This window comes from Strix uralensis, chromosome 2 (genome assembly GCF_047716275.1).
Source record: "Strix uralensis isolate ZFMK-TIS-50842 chromosome 2, bStrUra1, whole genome shotgun sequence".
Lineage (NCBI taxonomy): Eukaryota > Metazoa > Chordata > Aves > Strigiformes > Strigidae > Strix > Strix uralensis.
Window position 1 is genome coordinate 25,912,886 of NC_133973.1, and position 13,850 is coordinate 25,926,735.

A 13,850-nucleotide genomic window follows, 5' to 3' on the forward strand; every position below is an offset into this window, starting at 1 on the left:
TTTTTCTTTGACTATAGCTGTCCTTGGAGAAAGTTGTCCCAACACCCAATTAAACACAAGTCACACCAGCAAAAGTACAAAAATAAAGCAGACAGATCCCTGTTTACTTAGATACATTTAAAAAACAAACAAAAAAACACAACAAAAAATAAAACCAAAGCACACAAAAATCTAAATGACAAAAATACCCAAGGAATTCTGTGTGCCCCATGTATCTTAGTTTCTTCTGAAGCCCTCTCTCATTTGCCATGGCAAAATACCTTACAGTAGTTTCCCCAAAGGTTAACATAATGCTGCAGTAATATTTTCTTTCCTTCCTTCAGTGGATTTATTTTGTCAATGATTGTTGTCTGCCTCAGCAAAACAGCTTCATCTCTCTTCTCTATTTAGCTCATGTGGGGCTGAATCCTGCAGTACTAGTCCCAGTGAAGTCGGTGGGAGTGCTGACTCTGTAAGAACCATATGTGTCCCATTGAATAATTATCCAGGGCTGAACGAACTCCCAGAAGTTGTGTGTTCAGACAAGCATTTCCATCTAAAGGTTGTTAACCAAAGCAGGAGGCCCAATAAACAACCTTCCCCACCACCTCCCAGTAATGCCCTCACTGACCTATTCAAATAAATATTTCCACTAAAAAAAACCCCAAAACATAGAGATAAGATCTCAACAAAGAGAAATGATCCAGTATTATTCAACAAAAGATAGGAGCACTAAATCTTTCCCAGTTGTAAGTCAATTTGATTTTTTAAACAGAGGCCAGGTGGTTTTTTCTGCTGTAGAAATACATGCAAAAATTCCTAGTAGAAACTCACTTTCTGAAATTTTAATAAACCGAAGTATGTCAGAGGCATAGGAAGGTGGAGCTCTTATTAACGTTGAAGAGTAAATAGTAATCACAGCATTTAGCAATTCAGCTATTAGAGTAGTATTTTATTGCCGCCTAGTTGCTGCCTTATTGCTACCTAGTTTCTAACTTATTTTCCACATTTATTTTTCCAGAGATATATTCTGTGAGAAAACAGGGGAGAAAATTTGTTCTCCTGGTGAAATCACTGAAGACTTAGTGTCTTATTTTAGTAAGAATTTAAAATTTACAATCAAATTGGGTGTTAAAGTCAAAAGCAGTCTTCAGATTTTAAAATGTCCTTTCTAGTAAAAAATATCATGAACTATGCAAAACCTGAAACAGACAGAAAATGTTTCAAAGATACTTTGACTAACATCTTAGTGATGATGCAAGGGTTGATAAGGGTGCTGTTCACATTTTTTTATCTTGTTCTCATATCCAACAACCCAGCAGAAGAACTGAAGAACCTTGTGCTGCTGGTAGGTTAGGGGAGAATATGGAGAGAGAAGGTCTAAAATTCTGGAGATTCATCCAAGGAACAAAATCCCTTTTGTAGTCTTTCTGGACGGGATCCACTGTTTCCCAAAATACAAGACAGAGGGCTAGTCATTTGAGACTGAACATTGATGCAATACACTCTTGCTCAGGGAAGAGGAACTTTACACCTGAGAAAGCCTTTTTCCAAGTGAGAAAGAGGAACATGGCAAAAATACAGTGTTCATTAAAAGACTCCCTCTGGGGATGTTTCCTAAAGGAATCTGTTTCTAAATTAACATCTTTTGGCTCTGACTTGCCATCTTGAGCCCAACTGGAGATTGTGCTGCAAACCAGAGATTCCTTCAAATGCCACAGCTCTAGTTAAGCTGACGCCTGAGTAATGGTATCAGAGAAAGATGATACAGAACAACAAATCCATGTTGTCAGAAGCTCTGCATGTCAAGGGAATAAAGAAGCATTTTTTTTTCTTTGCACTCAACTTTTTTGTTCATTACAGTCTTTCCTGCTAAGCTCATAAGGTGTACGGATCTGAGCCTGCCTCAGGTTCTGACTTGGCTTTGGCCAGGTACGCTGGATTTGCTAAACCCAAATATTTAAGCCCATAGAAAACCTGGGAGAGCCCAGACTTATGAATTATAGAATCATGGAATGGTTTGAGTTGGAAGGGACCTTAAAGATCATCTAGTTCCAGTCCTCTGCCATGGGCAGGGACACCTTCCACTAGACCAGGTTGTTCAAAGCCCCGTCCAACCTGGCCTTGAACACTTCCAGGGAGGGGGCAGCCACAGCTTCTCTGGGCAACCTGTGCCAGTGTCTCACCACCCTCGCAGTAGAGAATTTATTCCTTATATCTAATCTAAATCTACCCTCTTTTAGTTTAAAGCCATTACCCCTCGTCCTATCACTCAGACAGGGGCCCTCCTGGGAGCCAGGGCAGCTCAGGAGCCTTAGGGCAGGCCCTGTGGCATGTAGCTCTGGTGGGGGCAGGTCGTTCACAGCCCAGGGGCCAGGTCCTGCAGGGCCTGCTCAGGGGTTGAAAGTGCCCGAGCTCACTCTCAGGGTGCAGTGCACCCAGGGGTGGCCTGGGGTGGCAGGGCTGCCAGGGTGGTGCAGAGCCCTCCCTCTGAGGCCAGCCAGCCCCATCCTGCAGCTCTGCGAAGCGAGCCAGGCCAGTGACCAGGGTTGGCCACAGCCCAGCCACCCCCAGGCACCACCGCAGACCCCAGGCTCAGCGGGAAGCAGCCCTTCCGACTGGATAGGGGTGGGGCAGGGCTGCGTCAGGGCTGGAGGTCAGGCCTGGTCTAAGCTCAGCTGAAAGCCCTCCCAGTGCTGGGGTAGGCCCTGGGTGCACCCTGCCGCAGCACTGGGCTGTCTGGTCACACTCCCCCATGGCCCCAGGGGAACGGGCCTGCCCGCTGCGGCGTGCTCCAAGCTGGCCTTGAGCCCCAGCGAGGGGACACCGCCAGGACCCTGACAGCAGGATCCCAGTACAGGGTGTAATTTATTACCAAATGGAAATTTTATACTAAAAGCTATGACAATACAATAGGGCAAGGCTGCTTTTGCAATGTCTATCTGACTGAGGGGAGAAAAAAAGGGGAAAAAAGAAAAGCTTTGCTGAGGGATTGTTAGGGAACTGCCAAATCAGGCTGTATTCTTTATGTCTATCACTCTGAGTTTTAAAGTGTTGGTAACACAAGGACCAGGGGCAGCTCTTACCTCAGTGCCAGTGATGTCTGTCCCCACCAGGACTCAGTAAAACCTTCCTGAGTCCCGTGTCCCTCTTGCACCAAGCATGGCAGCACACATGCCAACACCACAGCACAGGGCTCCTGCTCCACAGCCCGCGGTGGGGGACGCTCACTGGCTAAAAGTCATTAGAGCTGCCACCAACAAAGACAGTTTCAGAAAGACAACTGGACATTTTGCTCCATTGATAACCCTGCCACAGCCCTCTTCTGACCAGTCACTTCAGTCACTTCGGACTGGCAGTCTGTAATTGCACTTGGATTAAAATTTACAGAAGCTCTTTGATTTTATTTTTTTTTTCCAAAAATCTCCATAAGGAAGTTGAAAAGGTAAAAACCAAAACAGAACAAATTCTGCAGGGAGATTCAGATTTGTTCTGCTGACAAACCCAAGAGCTTATTACTCCCAACACTGTCAGATGCTGCAGTGGGAGGGAGCAGGAGGTAATCCTCACATAATTAACAACACGCCCCAGTGCAATTCATTTTGGGACAGGTGAGTTATAACTAGATCTTGGGTTTCAGATGAGATATTATTGATCCTGCTCTGACTTAACTGAAAAGCAGGGGGTAAGAGCTGCATTATCACAGAGAAATAGGTCAGCATGGAAGAATAAGGCTTTGATGTTGTCCTGATCAAAATGGCATCCCAGACCCAGTGAGCAGGGGAGGGGGAAGGCTAGGTGGTCAGAGAGAGTGGTTGTGACTCAGGTTCATTCCTCAATCTCTTTCTGGGGCAGGGCTGGTATAATCTAGCCCTTAATATGCAAGTTACTGGTGGAGAGTACTATAAATATGGAACATCAAAATGTCATTTGCACAGTCACTTCAAACAGATATGTCCTAGCACTCTCTTCCTTCTGTGCAGGAAAGGTAATAATCTGTTAAACTTTCTCCTGGAACCATATTTTAGCATTTTAATTATAGACCCAACACATGCACTAAACACACTCTCAATAAAGGTCACACCTTAATAAAGTCAGTACAGCATGCTTCTGTAACCCAGCAAGGTCACTACCTGAGAGGAATCGCCAACAAGGCGACTGGCTTACTGCCAGGACAACCAGCAAAGTTACCGGGGCTGTTTCAGGAGGCCACTGCTGCTGTTGGCCGGCCAAGAAGTTCAGGGAGGCAACGTGCTGCCACTTACCCACACCCGTGTTCATCCACAGGAGAACAAATTAATCTAAATGTAATTATTATTTCTTTCTAATGGAGGGCTGCAACTGGTCTGAACATTATTCACTGGGTAATTACTGGTGATGGGTGCCGTGGAGGAAGCCTATGCCTTTCTTCCTCCTTTGAGCACTATCTCCCTCTGCTGTCCTGCCTTAGTTCTGCACTTTGACTCTAAAAGGTGACCTCTAAAGTGTAACCAAACTAAGTAGTAGAAAGCTTGGACAAATATCTTGTAAAATTTTTGCTTAACACTATTTAGTTTATCAGAAACAACTTAATGTCAGGAAGGGTCAGTCTCAAACACTGGAGGCTTTCCAGTGGAAAATACATTTAAAAAGAACATCTGGGAAATACATTTTCTCTTTATGGAGCTGCCCAATCAGGTTTCCATTACTAGTAAAAAGTAATAAGCAGTAATGGCTTCTTCTCTGAGAGGGAAGTAACACAAATTTCTAAGCAGCAGAGATCCTCTGAAGAGAAGTGAATATGAAAACTGTTCTTCAGCTTTTGCTTTTTGATGGAAAGAAAACATGGGGCAAATGTCTGACCAAGGCAGGGGTAGTACTCACATGTTCCTGTATCCATATGCGACATATCAGGACTCAGAGGGCGAATTCTGAGGGTAGCCTATGAGGTGTATGGGGCTGGATAGCACCTCTGAGAAACCTAAAATAAAGGTTGAATAAAGGCATTACTGTCTCAGTTTTCCTTGGCATAGATGATTAAGTCCTTCTGAGTTTGGTGATCTTCATCACTACTTCAGACAGCATGCTATCAGTCTCTCCAAGAGGCTCTGGGAGCTTCTTTGTTTGCAGATCGGTAGAAGTCAGTCAGTCTCAGTCCTGAAAGGTAAAGTGCCAATACACTTAGGATTTTGCTTTAAATTATAATTTTCCAACATTTCCATGAGAAAATCCAAAGTTCATTTCCTTCCATAAGCCCACAATGAATATAATGTTCTTGAAGCAGTAAGGCAAGCTCACACTAGGTTTGCAGTGTCAATAGCTATTTTTATGTTCTCCATACCAGTGGCGGATGAACCATGACAATACTGTCCTCAGTGATAAAATGCTTATTAAATCATGGATTGCAAGCATGAGGCTACAGTCTTTTTCAAACCCAAGTGAGATAGCAATTTGCTGATTGCACTGCTTTGAATTCTTGCAGGCAGTGTCTTAAGTTCTACTGTGATTTAACAGTGGCCAAAATTTATTCCTCTTTGATTGTGAGTCTTTCAGCACAATCAGTTTATGCATGTGAGGGCACATTTTCCCCCTTGCTATTTAATGTACACATTACAGTTCAAATTCTTCTTTTAAACATACTTAGTGTGAGACACAGTGAAGGATATTTTATTTACATTAGCAGTGGGTGAAGTGTTGAAATTTTCATTATTCCAATTTTTAATAGCGTTGAAAAAGAGAGTGTCATGTTTCTCAGTCAGCACCATATTTTTTTTCTATGACCTCTAAGTAAAACACTGGGAGAATCTTGCTCCATACAAATTAGGACAGAGACTGGAGCAAAGGTTCCACAGCATTCTGTAGCTCTGTGCAGTACCTCGTGCATCCAATTAACTAATGAAATCTGAATGACGGGGAAAAAAAATAATCTTTTTCTCCATAACATTCCCAGTTTGCCACAAACGAGAGCATTCAGTCAGCAGTGGCACTGCCCTGTTGGGAGTTACAATGTAAAGTAATAAACCAGGGTTCAGTTTCAGACTAGAGAGAAACTCGACCTACAGGTATTAATCTGTCTGTGTGGATCCAGGAGAACAAGTTTTCAAAATCCTCTGCCTTGTTATGGATCCCAATGGCTCACTGGCAGAAGTCCTACCCCACACATTAGCCATCTCGGAACAGCTTCCTTGGATTTCTAGTGCCCAGATAACCTGATAATATTGTGCTCTTTCCAACACTATAAAAAGTCTTCCTTAAAAATTATACAGCTTTTAATTGAGGTAGGGTTGACTGATTTAGCACTCCTACTTTTACCCCAGCTTGTACATAATTCCAGAAAAATATAAACCAAGCAGCAGAAGTGCAACAATTGCAATGTGACTCTGATATACATGGACCCAACATCTACACACTACTGAATTAGTATACTAATGATGTTACTGCTTTAATTAACCATGCTACTGTGCCTGTACTGGACTCTTTCCCAAGAACTGATTAGGTTACTGCATAAGGCAAGGACACTGATTTTCTTTTAATTCTTTTTTTTTTTTTCTTTATTGACAGGGCTGCCAAGTTCACAGAAGAATCAATAACCAAGGATATTCACATAGGATAAGATTTACAATGCATGTTTCACAGACAGTAACAACTGGGACCTCAGAGCACTTACTGAAACCAACAAAATGACAACTGATATGTCCTCCAGTGAATCTATGTTAAGACATTCTGTCTGCAGTAATTAAAAACTAGGTATTCTCACCTGTGTGAAAAGCCCACCATAAAATCAGCTCCACTTAGTAGTGTAACTTGACATGTTGACTTTTTACATCAGCAGCCATGTCCTCTAAGCCAGCCTCTGGCCTCACTGTGCTAAGTAGCACCTCCCTTAACCCAAATCAAGTAAAGGCAAGTAATGTGCTATCCAGTGCGCATATTCTTCTCAAGTGATCACTCCTGCTTTTCCTCCTATGTCTTTCCTTCAGTATTATATATGTGATGGTCTGGTAGTCCACTAATTACAGCTGAGCAAATGACACCTGAACAAACACACAAAATATTTCTTCACACATAAATTTTGTAGTAATTATATCTCTCTTTCAATTCTTTGAGCTTATTCAAGCAAACATGCCTGCTGTCATTAAAATACACAAGTTTTCTATTGTGTACTAATAGCTGTATGAGACCTAGATATCACTGAGTGCAAGGATTCCCTGGGTATTCATAGTGTACAGTATAAATTAAATTGATTCTATTTCTTCCTATACTCCAAAACACCCTTAAACTTCTACCAAAATCAGAACACACACACTGAAACAAGGAGTCTTTTCCATACTCCTTTCATACGCATATTTGTACTGACTTCATGCAGCAACTTTTATGCAACGAAATAATGAATTAAAAAAAAAGGAACTAACCTTATCATAGGTTATTGCATGTAGGAAGTATTATAAATATTATTAATTGCTTGGCTCTTTTCCTTCTCCGTCATATTTCCCTCAGGTCTCTGTTCCATGCTCAAGGCCATTATTTGATGGGGGAGGTATAAAGTCATAACAGGCTGATGTAAATTTCCTTTGAGATGTCTTATATATCACAGATACCATGAGGGAGATGAAACAGCAATTTTGTTCCTGTTCATAAGTAAGGGTGGAAGAAATGCTCCATCTGAAGAGAACTAAACTGATGCCCATTCTCTAATTGAGGCCAGTATAGTATATTATTCTTCAGTTAAATCTTTGATAACACTTATTGCCTTTTTCAGGTAGATCTTGGATAACACTTATTGCCTTTTTCAAGACCCCTTCTGGAAGAAGGGTTTGTAATTCTGAGGAGGAAATGAACAACTTCAAAACTGAGGAAGATAAAGAAGATGTCTGTGTCAAGAGTCTTTGACATACTCCATCAGTGTACTGAATTTTATGTTTCTGCTAAATAAAAATCAGAAACTCATTACAGAAATTGAAACAAGAAAGTAGCTCAGGCAGTCACTTTGTAAGATCACCATCAGTCTCTGAACAGTTCAGAAATCTTTTGTCAGTCTAGTGTAGTGTTGCTGCTTTGAAAAGGTGCAGATCTACAACTCTGACAGGGATACTTTCAGCATCTTGGCTGTCCTGGGCATGCCAAGAAAACCACTTATTGACCTTAAAAAGCTTAATTAGGAATTCACCTGGGCAAATTTACAGAAGATGATAAAAACCTGGGGACAATATTCATTTTACAAATACTATAATGGGTCCATCCACAGAAATAAAACAACACTTTAGGTGAGCATGTACCATACCATGAACAAGTCTATGTCCAGTATCCGTTTTATCTCCACATACTGTCTTTAGAAATCACCCATTATTTAACATGCCAGATGACCTTTTAATAAAACATCACTGAAGAGACATTTTTAAATATTTCTAACTTAACTACAGTCTCCAGCTGTACATTTGTGCCATTCACCTGGTAATCTAATTTTTTCCCTCAAAGAATTTCACCGTCTGCATTAGCAACAGAGCGGATCCTATGCAGATGTGAGTATACGCAAGTCTACTGTAGACAAGAGAGGTATTGTACTTCTTTACACCATTCAAGGTTCTATTCCAGATACAGTTTAGGCTTTGATCCACTTGCAACTGTCACAGTTATGTTTTCAGATGAGCCAGTTCATTTGAATAAACTGGAAGGGGGAAGTGACAGTGTTTGTCCTACAGCTATCTTCAAAACTGGGTGATAAATACCAAATTTGCTACATCAATAAATCCTCTTAAAAGGGTTCAAGAGGAAAAGAATTTGCTGAAATCCAGCTCTTGTTCAGATGTGGACAAGAAGGTGCTTTTACACACAGGCTTTACTTGCAGCAGTTTAATTGCTTAGCCAGCAATACCTTTGCTCCGCTAACTAGCATCTTACTCCCGATGGGAAGGATTGTTACCTATACAACATATAGAGAGAAAATCACAGTATTTTGCCATCAGAATCAATGGCAGCACTTTATAAGCAGAGTAAAACCAAGGATGAGAATGAGTGTCAAAATTTAAGTGGGTAATATTGGCTGAAAAGTAGGAGGGAGGAGAATTACACAGTCATTTAAAATAGAGCATCAGGAATTGATGAGGAATGGGTTGGGGAGCCAGGAAAGTGTCTCAGTAGCAGAAGTTGGCATAGCTGATAATTGAGCTACATAGTCAAGAAGATAAAATATATATGTATGTTTCCTGGAGAATGGGTTTCCCAGAATTTTGTCTGCTATTGATTTTTTTTTTTTTCACTTAAGTGACATATTTGGTTTTCTAAACTGCTTTCACTGAGGCTCTGTAGTGGTAAAACCAGAACTGGCTTAAAAAAAAAAAAAAAAAAAAAAGCAGCGATGCACTCAGATATGACAGCGAAAGGGACCATATAAGGACTTGCACAGGCAGAAACTGGCAACATTGTTGATATTCTTAAAGTTTCAAGGGTCAGGCTTCACCAACACATCTAATCCTATTAATTTCAGTGGAAGTCTTTACTGATAAAGATACTAATCAATAAAACTATGGAGAACAGCAACCAACCCCTAAAGGGGATGGCATCACTAGAAGACTTCCATACTTCTGGGTCTATTGCAGGGCCATTATAACAGTTCTAATACATTTATCTTTCTCACTATGTAACATTTTTTAAATTACCTTCTATTATCAAGGTCTTAACCCTATATATTTGGAATCTCAAAATTTATCTTTTGTGCTAAACATTTTTTGCTGTCTGATGCTGAACTGTAGAGGACTACTGTATCTCCATCTTCAAGACATACTTTCACAGTACTGATAATACTGTATGATAAGACTGTCATATATAATTACCAGGCTAGCAGTTATGAGGACATTGGTATCTGATTCCCTTAGGTCTACAAATACATGACCATAATGTTGCAAACAGCTCTCCATCAACAGCTCTGCTTATCAATATCTATGTGGAAGGGTTTAAATATCTTCTCTCAATGCCTGTGAGCTAATATTCTCTGCTGCTTTTTCTGCAGCACACAAGGCCAGCCTAACTGCCAATCTATGCTCTCTAATCCCAGTGAGACTGGAGGAAAAAAAAGCCAACAAAACTTACTGCACTGTCTTTAGAAAGATAGTGAAGGTCAGACTAATCAATCTCAAATAAAAATGACACTACATGAAAATGCCCATTTTATCTGAATCCATATTAATTCCTCCCTAACAGAACACTGATGTCCTGCTTCACAAAGCAAGTCTCATCACTGTTTCTGGGAAAGTACTTGCGGCTCTTCTATAATCAGCTGCTGAAGTATCCTAGTTTATTCAGTGCCTGTACTCATTCATCCTATTTCATACAAAATACTGCATTCCTGGCAGTGTCACATAGCATCATCTATTTCAGTCATGTTACTAACAACATTTTCTCCACTTTTTGGAAGCCGTGTAAGTATAAAGTCATGAAGGGGTATGATCCTGTTGGTGTATAGCAGCTAGACAGCCCTCAGTTTCTCAGACTTTTAGTAAAATAGTTACTCAAAACAGTAACAAGATCAATTATTTTAGAAATACATTTTAAAAAATGTTACAGTTTTATAGCTAACTCCTTAGCTGGTGTGAATTAGCAAAGATTGATTGACTGTGTGTTAATTCAGCCCTCACTAGCCTTAATAGAGTAATGCTAGCTGGGGATCTGACCCTGACCAGCTGATCCTCTGGAAGCTGCAGAACCACATTTGAAAAAGGACAGCACTTGAAAGACATTATGCTTTAAAAAAAAATGTCATGAAGGAAGGTAGTTGGGTGGACTGGGTGAAGAGAGAACTGCCACAGTGGGACAGCTGTAACAGAATTTACCTGTTAGCCACAGAATTGACATGGGAAACACTACCAGTGTTTCATCCCAGAGCAAGGCTTTCATTAAAGACCTTCTTAGATCCAGGTGAATCCAACCACCAGGTTCAAATCCCATGGAAACCAGGCTTCATGAGTTTTACCACCTGCAAATCTGCTTCTTATGTTACCTTTTCTTTTTTTTTTTTTTTTGATCAATAAAGTTTAGTTCATATTAGTTACCATGAAAAACAGCCTTCCATTCAGGTTCTCCCTTACTGTTCTTTGAAACATTGTCCCCGTGGGTGTCTAACACATCTTCCATCCCTGTTGTAGTTGCTTACAAAACTCTTTCCTATTTTCAACATTTTTAGTGGGTTTTGAAATCTGTTTCAACACTGAAGTCCTGGCTTGGCAATTTATGAAGAGCCTCCTTAAAATTCAGATAAATTATGAACTGTCAATGTCAATCTTGAGTGTAATCTTATCAAAAAACTTGAGGTTAATTAGGAAGGATCTCATCCTTCTAAATCCATATAAGCTTATCATAATAATTGAGAGTTGAGATCAATTACTCATGGTATGTCAAGGGTATGAACTTATATGGTAATGATTGAGTGCTTGGCCTGAATGCTCAAAAGTCAAGGTCAGAAAGCGTGCCAAATGCACATTTAAAATTTCTTGAAGAAGTCACAAATGGGGGAGGGAATGGGATATGTAGGGCTAATAGCTAAGGTGTATATTGATCTGAACCTTTCAGGCCAAATTCAAAAGACATTGTAATAGTAAATACAGAGAGAAGCTGGGAATTACTTAGTCTGAAAATGGGATCATTAATAGTTTAGAAGCATTTTCATTAAGTAATTCAGGAGTTCCATTTCACAAACAGTTACCTAGCTTTCCTAGTGGATTAATAACTTTAAAGTAAAAGTAAGGTGCTCATGCATTGCATGGGACATTCATTGTGCCACAAACTCACCTTAACATGACACTGACTGTCCCTTCCAAGTACGATCTTCATAACATTCTTCAGTCCTCTGGAAACACACTGCCACTCCTACTTTAATCATATCAAGACAAGGAGAAAAGGAGAGTCCTAAAGCAGTCCTGCTCACCCTGGGAGGCAACAACAAAAAAGACCGGAAGAAGATTGATCTTGGTTTTCCTTATTTTTCATTTTTTGTTATTTTTCACTTTTTTTTGTCCCTGCTTTTTTTTTTAAAAAAAAAAAGAAAAAAACAGCCTATAAAACATATTGTCACCAATACTTTTGAAGATGCTGCCTCCCAAGTGAACTATTGAAACAGAGAGTGGCCTGGATGTGTATGAGTGTATCGTCTCTCTCATTGTGCCAGAAGTCAAGAACAAAATCTTCAAGAGGATGCAAAATTATAACAAATTACTTACAGCCTTGGAAATGGCACTAGTTTGCAACTGGGATTTTTACTGTCTAAATTAGGCTCTGTAGGCTTACTCTGTAGGTCAGAGGAGGTAAACACTTGCAGAGAATTCATCCCAAACCTCTCAGACACTGTGGCATTGATAGTTTGTGCATAATTCCCCATCCTGAAAATGGGATGATCTCGCAGTGAGACTAAGCACACTGAGAGGATCTCTCCACTGATACAAAGCAGTGTACTGTAAGATTAAAATCAGACCTGAGGAAGCTAGCTCAGTTACCAGGAGCAATATAAATGTGTTAATGCAGCGTTCCGCTGCACTGGTTTGCACAGTCAGCAAATTCCTGTTCTGCGGAGCACTGCCTAGGCAGGGCTACACAGTCATGGCACCAGGCTAGCCCAGTGAGGTGCACTGTCCCTCCACGGTAGCTCTGGACATTCTAATGGCAGTGTAGTGCTGGCATAAACTTTGAAGAGTGAGTAGCTTTGGTTCTGCAGCATATGGGTACCATACGGCAAGATGAGTACATGCAAGACTAAAGGAACATTTCAAATTTTCTGCAATCATATTCCAACTTTTCTGTACAAGAAGACTCCTGGTGAGCATTCCCTGAAAAGTAGTGCTTCTCCCTCAGTACGCTCACAAAACCTGTGCTGCCTGAGGCCACCACCTCAGAGAACCTTATGGCTACAGGAAGGTCAGCAACTCTTGTTATTATGTGTAAGCTACTACGTTTAGAGCTTTTAGTTAGCTAACTTCCACATTGCACATTATGAACACACACAGGAACCCAGGTCTCCAGATTTGTGACCAAGTCACAGCATGCCAGCTGTGCTGTTGCGACTCCTGGTTGTGTTCCCAGCCATACAGCAGAGGTTTACCTTTGCATTTGTAAAGGAACACACAGTGGTGGCACAGCTGGTGCCATGTAATTTGTCAAGCCACAATCATGTGTTAGCACTGTAGGGAGCATGGAGAATGAAGGAAATCTGCAGTAGAGAGAAAGTGGTACAGGTCTGAGAACAGGAATCCAGGATAAATGAGGAAAGGTAAGAAAAGAAGAATACTGTGTCAGGAAAGCAAAACGAGGAAGTGATGAAAACTTCCTGGTAACTGCACATGGACCCACATTGAAGCAATATCTGAGGAGTCCTCCATCCTCAGACGTATGCTTTCTATTTCTTTTTGCCCTACAAATCTAGTCACAGCATTAAATTCATGTCTTCATTTCCAAACCCGTTACTTCAAACCATATAAATGTTTAAATATTTACAACAATACAAACTCAGACAAGGCAAAGCTCTAAAAAGCCTTTCAGATATTCAGACAATAAATGTATCAGGCTGCTGTGTGAAAGCCTTTTTGAGAGTCCATATCCAGCTGGTATCATTACAAATCCTCAGTCTATAGCTTTTCTCACTGAAGACCTCAAGCAGATCTTTATTAATATACTTCCCAGAGACCTGGGTTACTCTGTAGAGTAACTGTATTTTCTTAGCAGTCAGCTAGTACATATAACATAGTCAAGCATATCCTTTGCAATTAGGCCAAACCTTTAGTGATTACCTGTGGCTTAGTGTCCTTTCTGTCAGTTTCTCAAAGTCAGATGTACTTTTGTCATCTACTAGCTCTGTAATTGCCAGCCCATAGCTTGATTGGTTATTTAATGCCTGCAAAACAGTTTTTGTG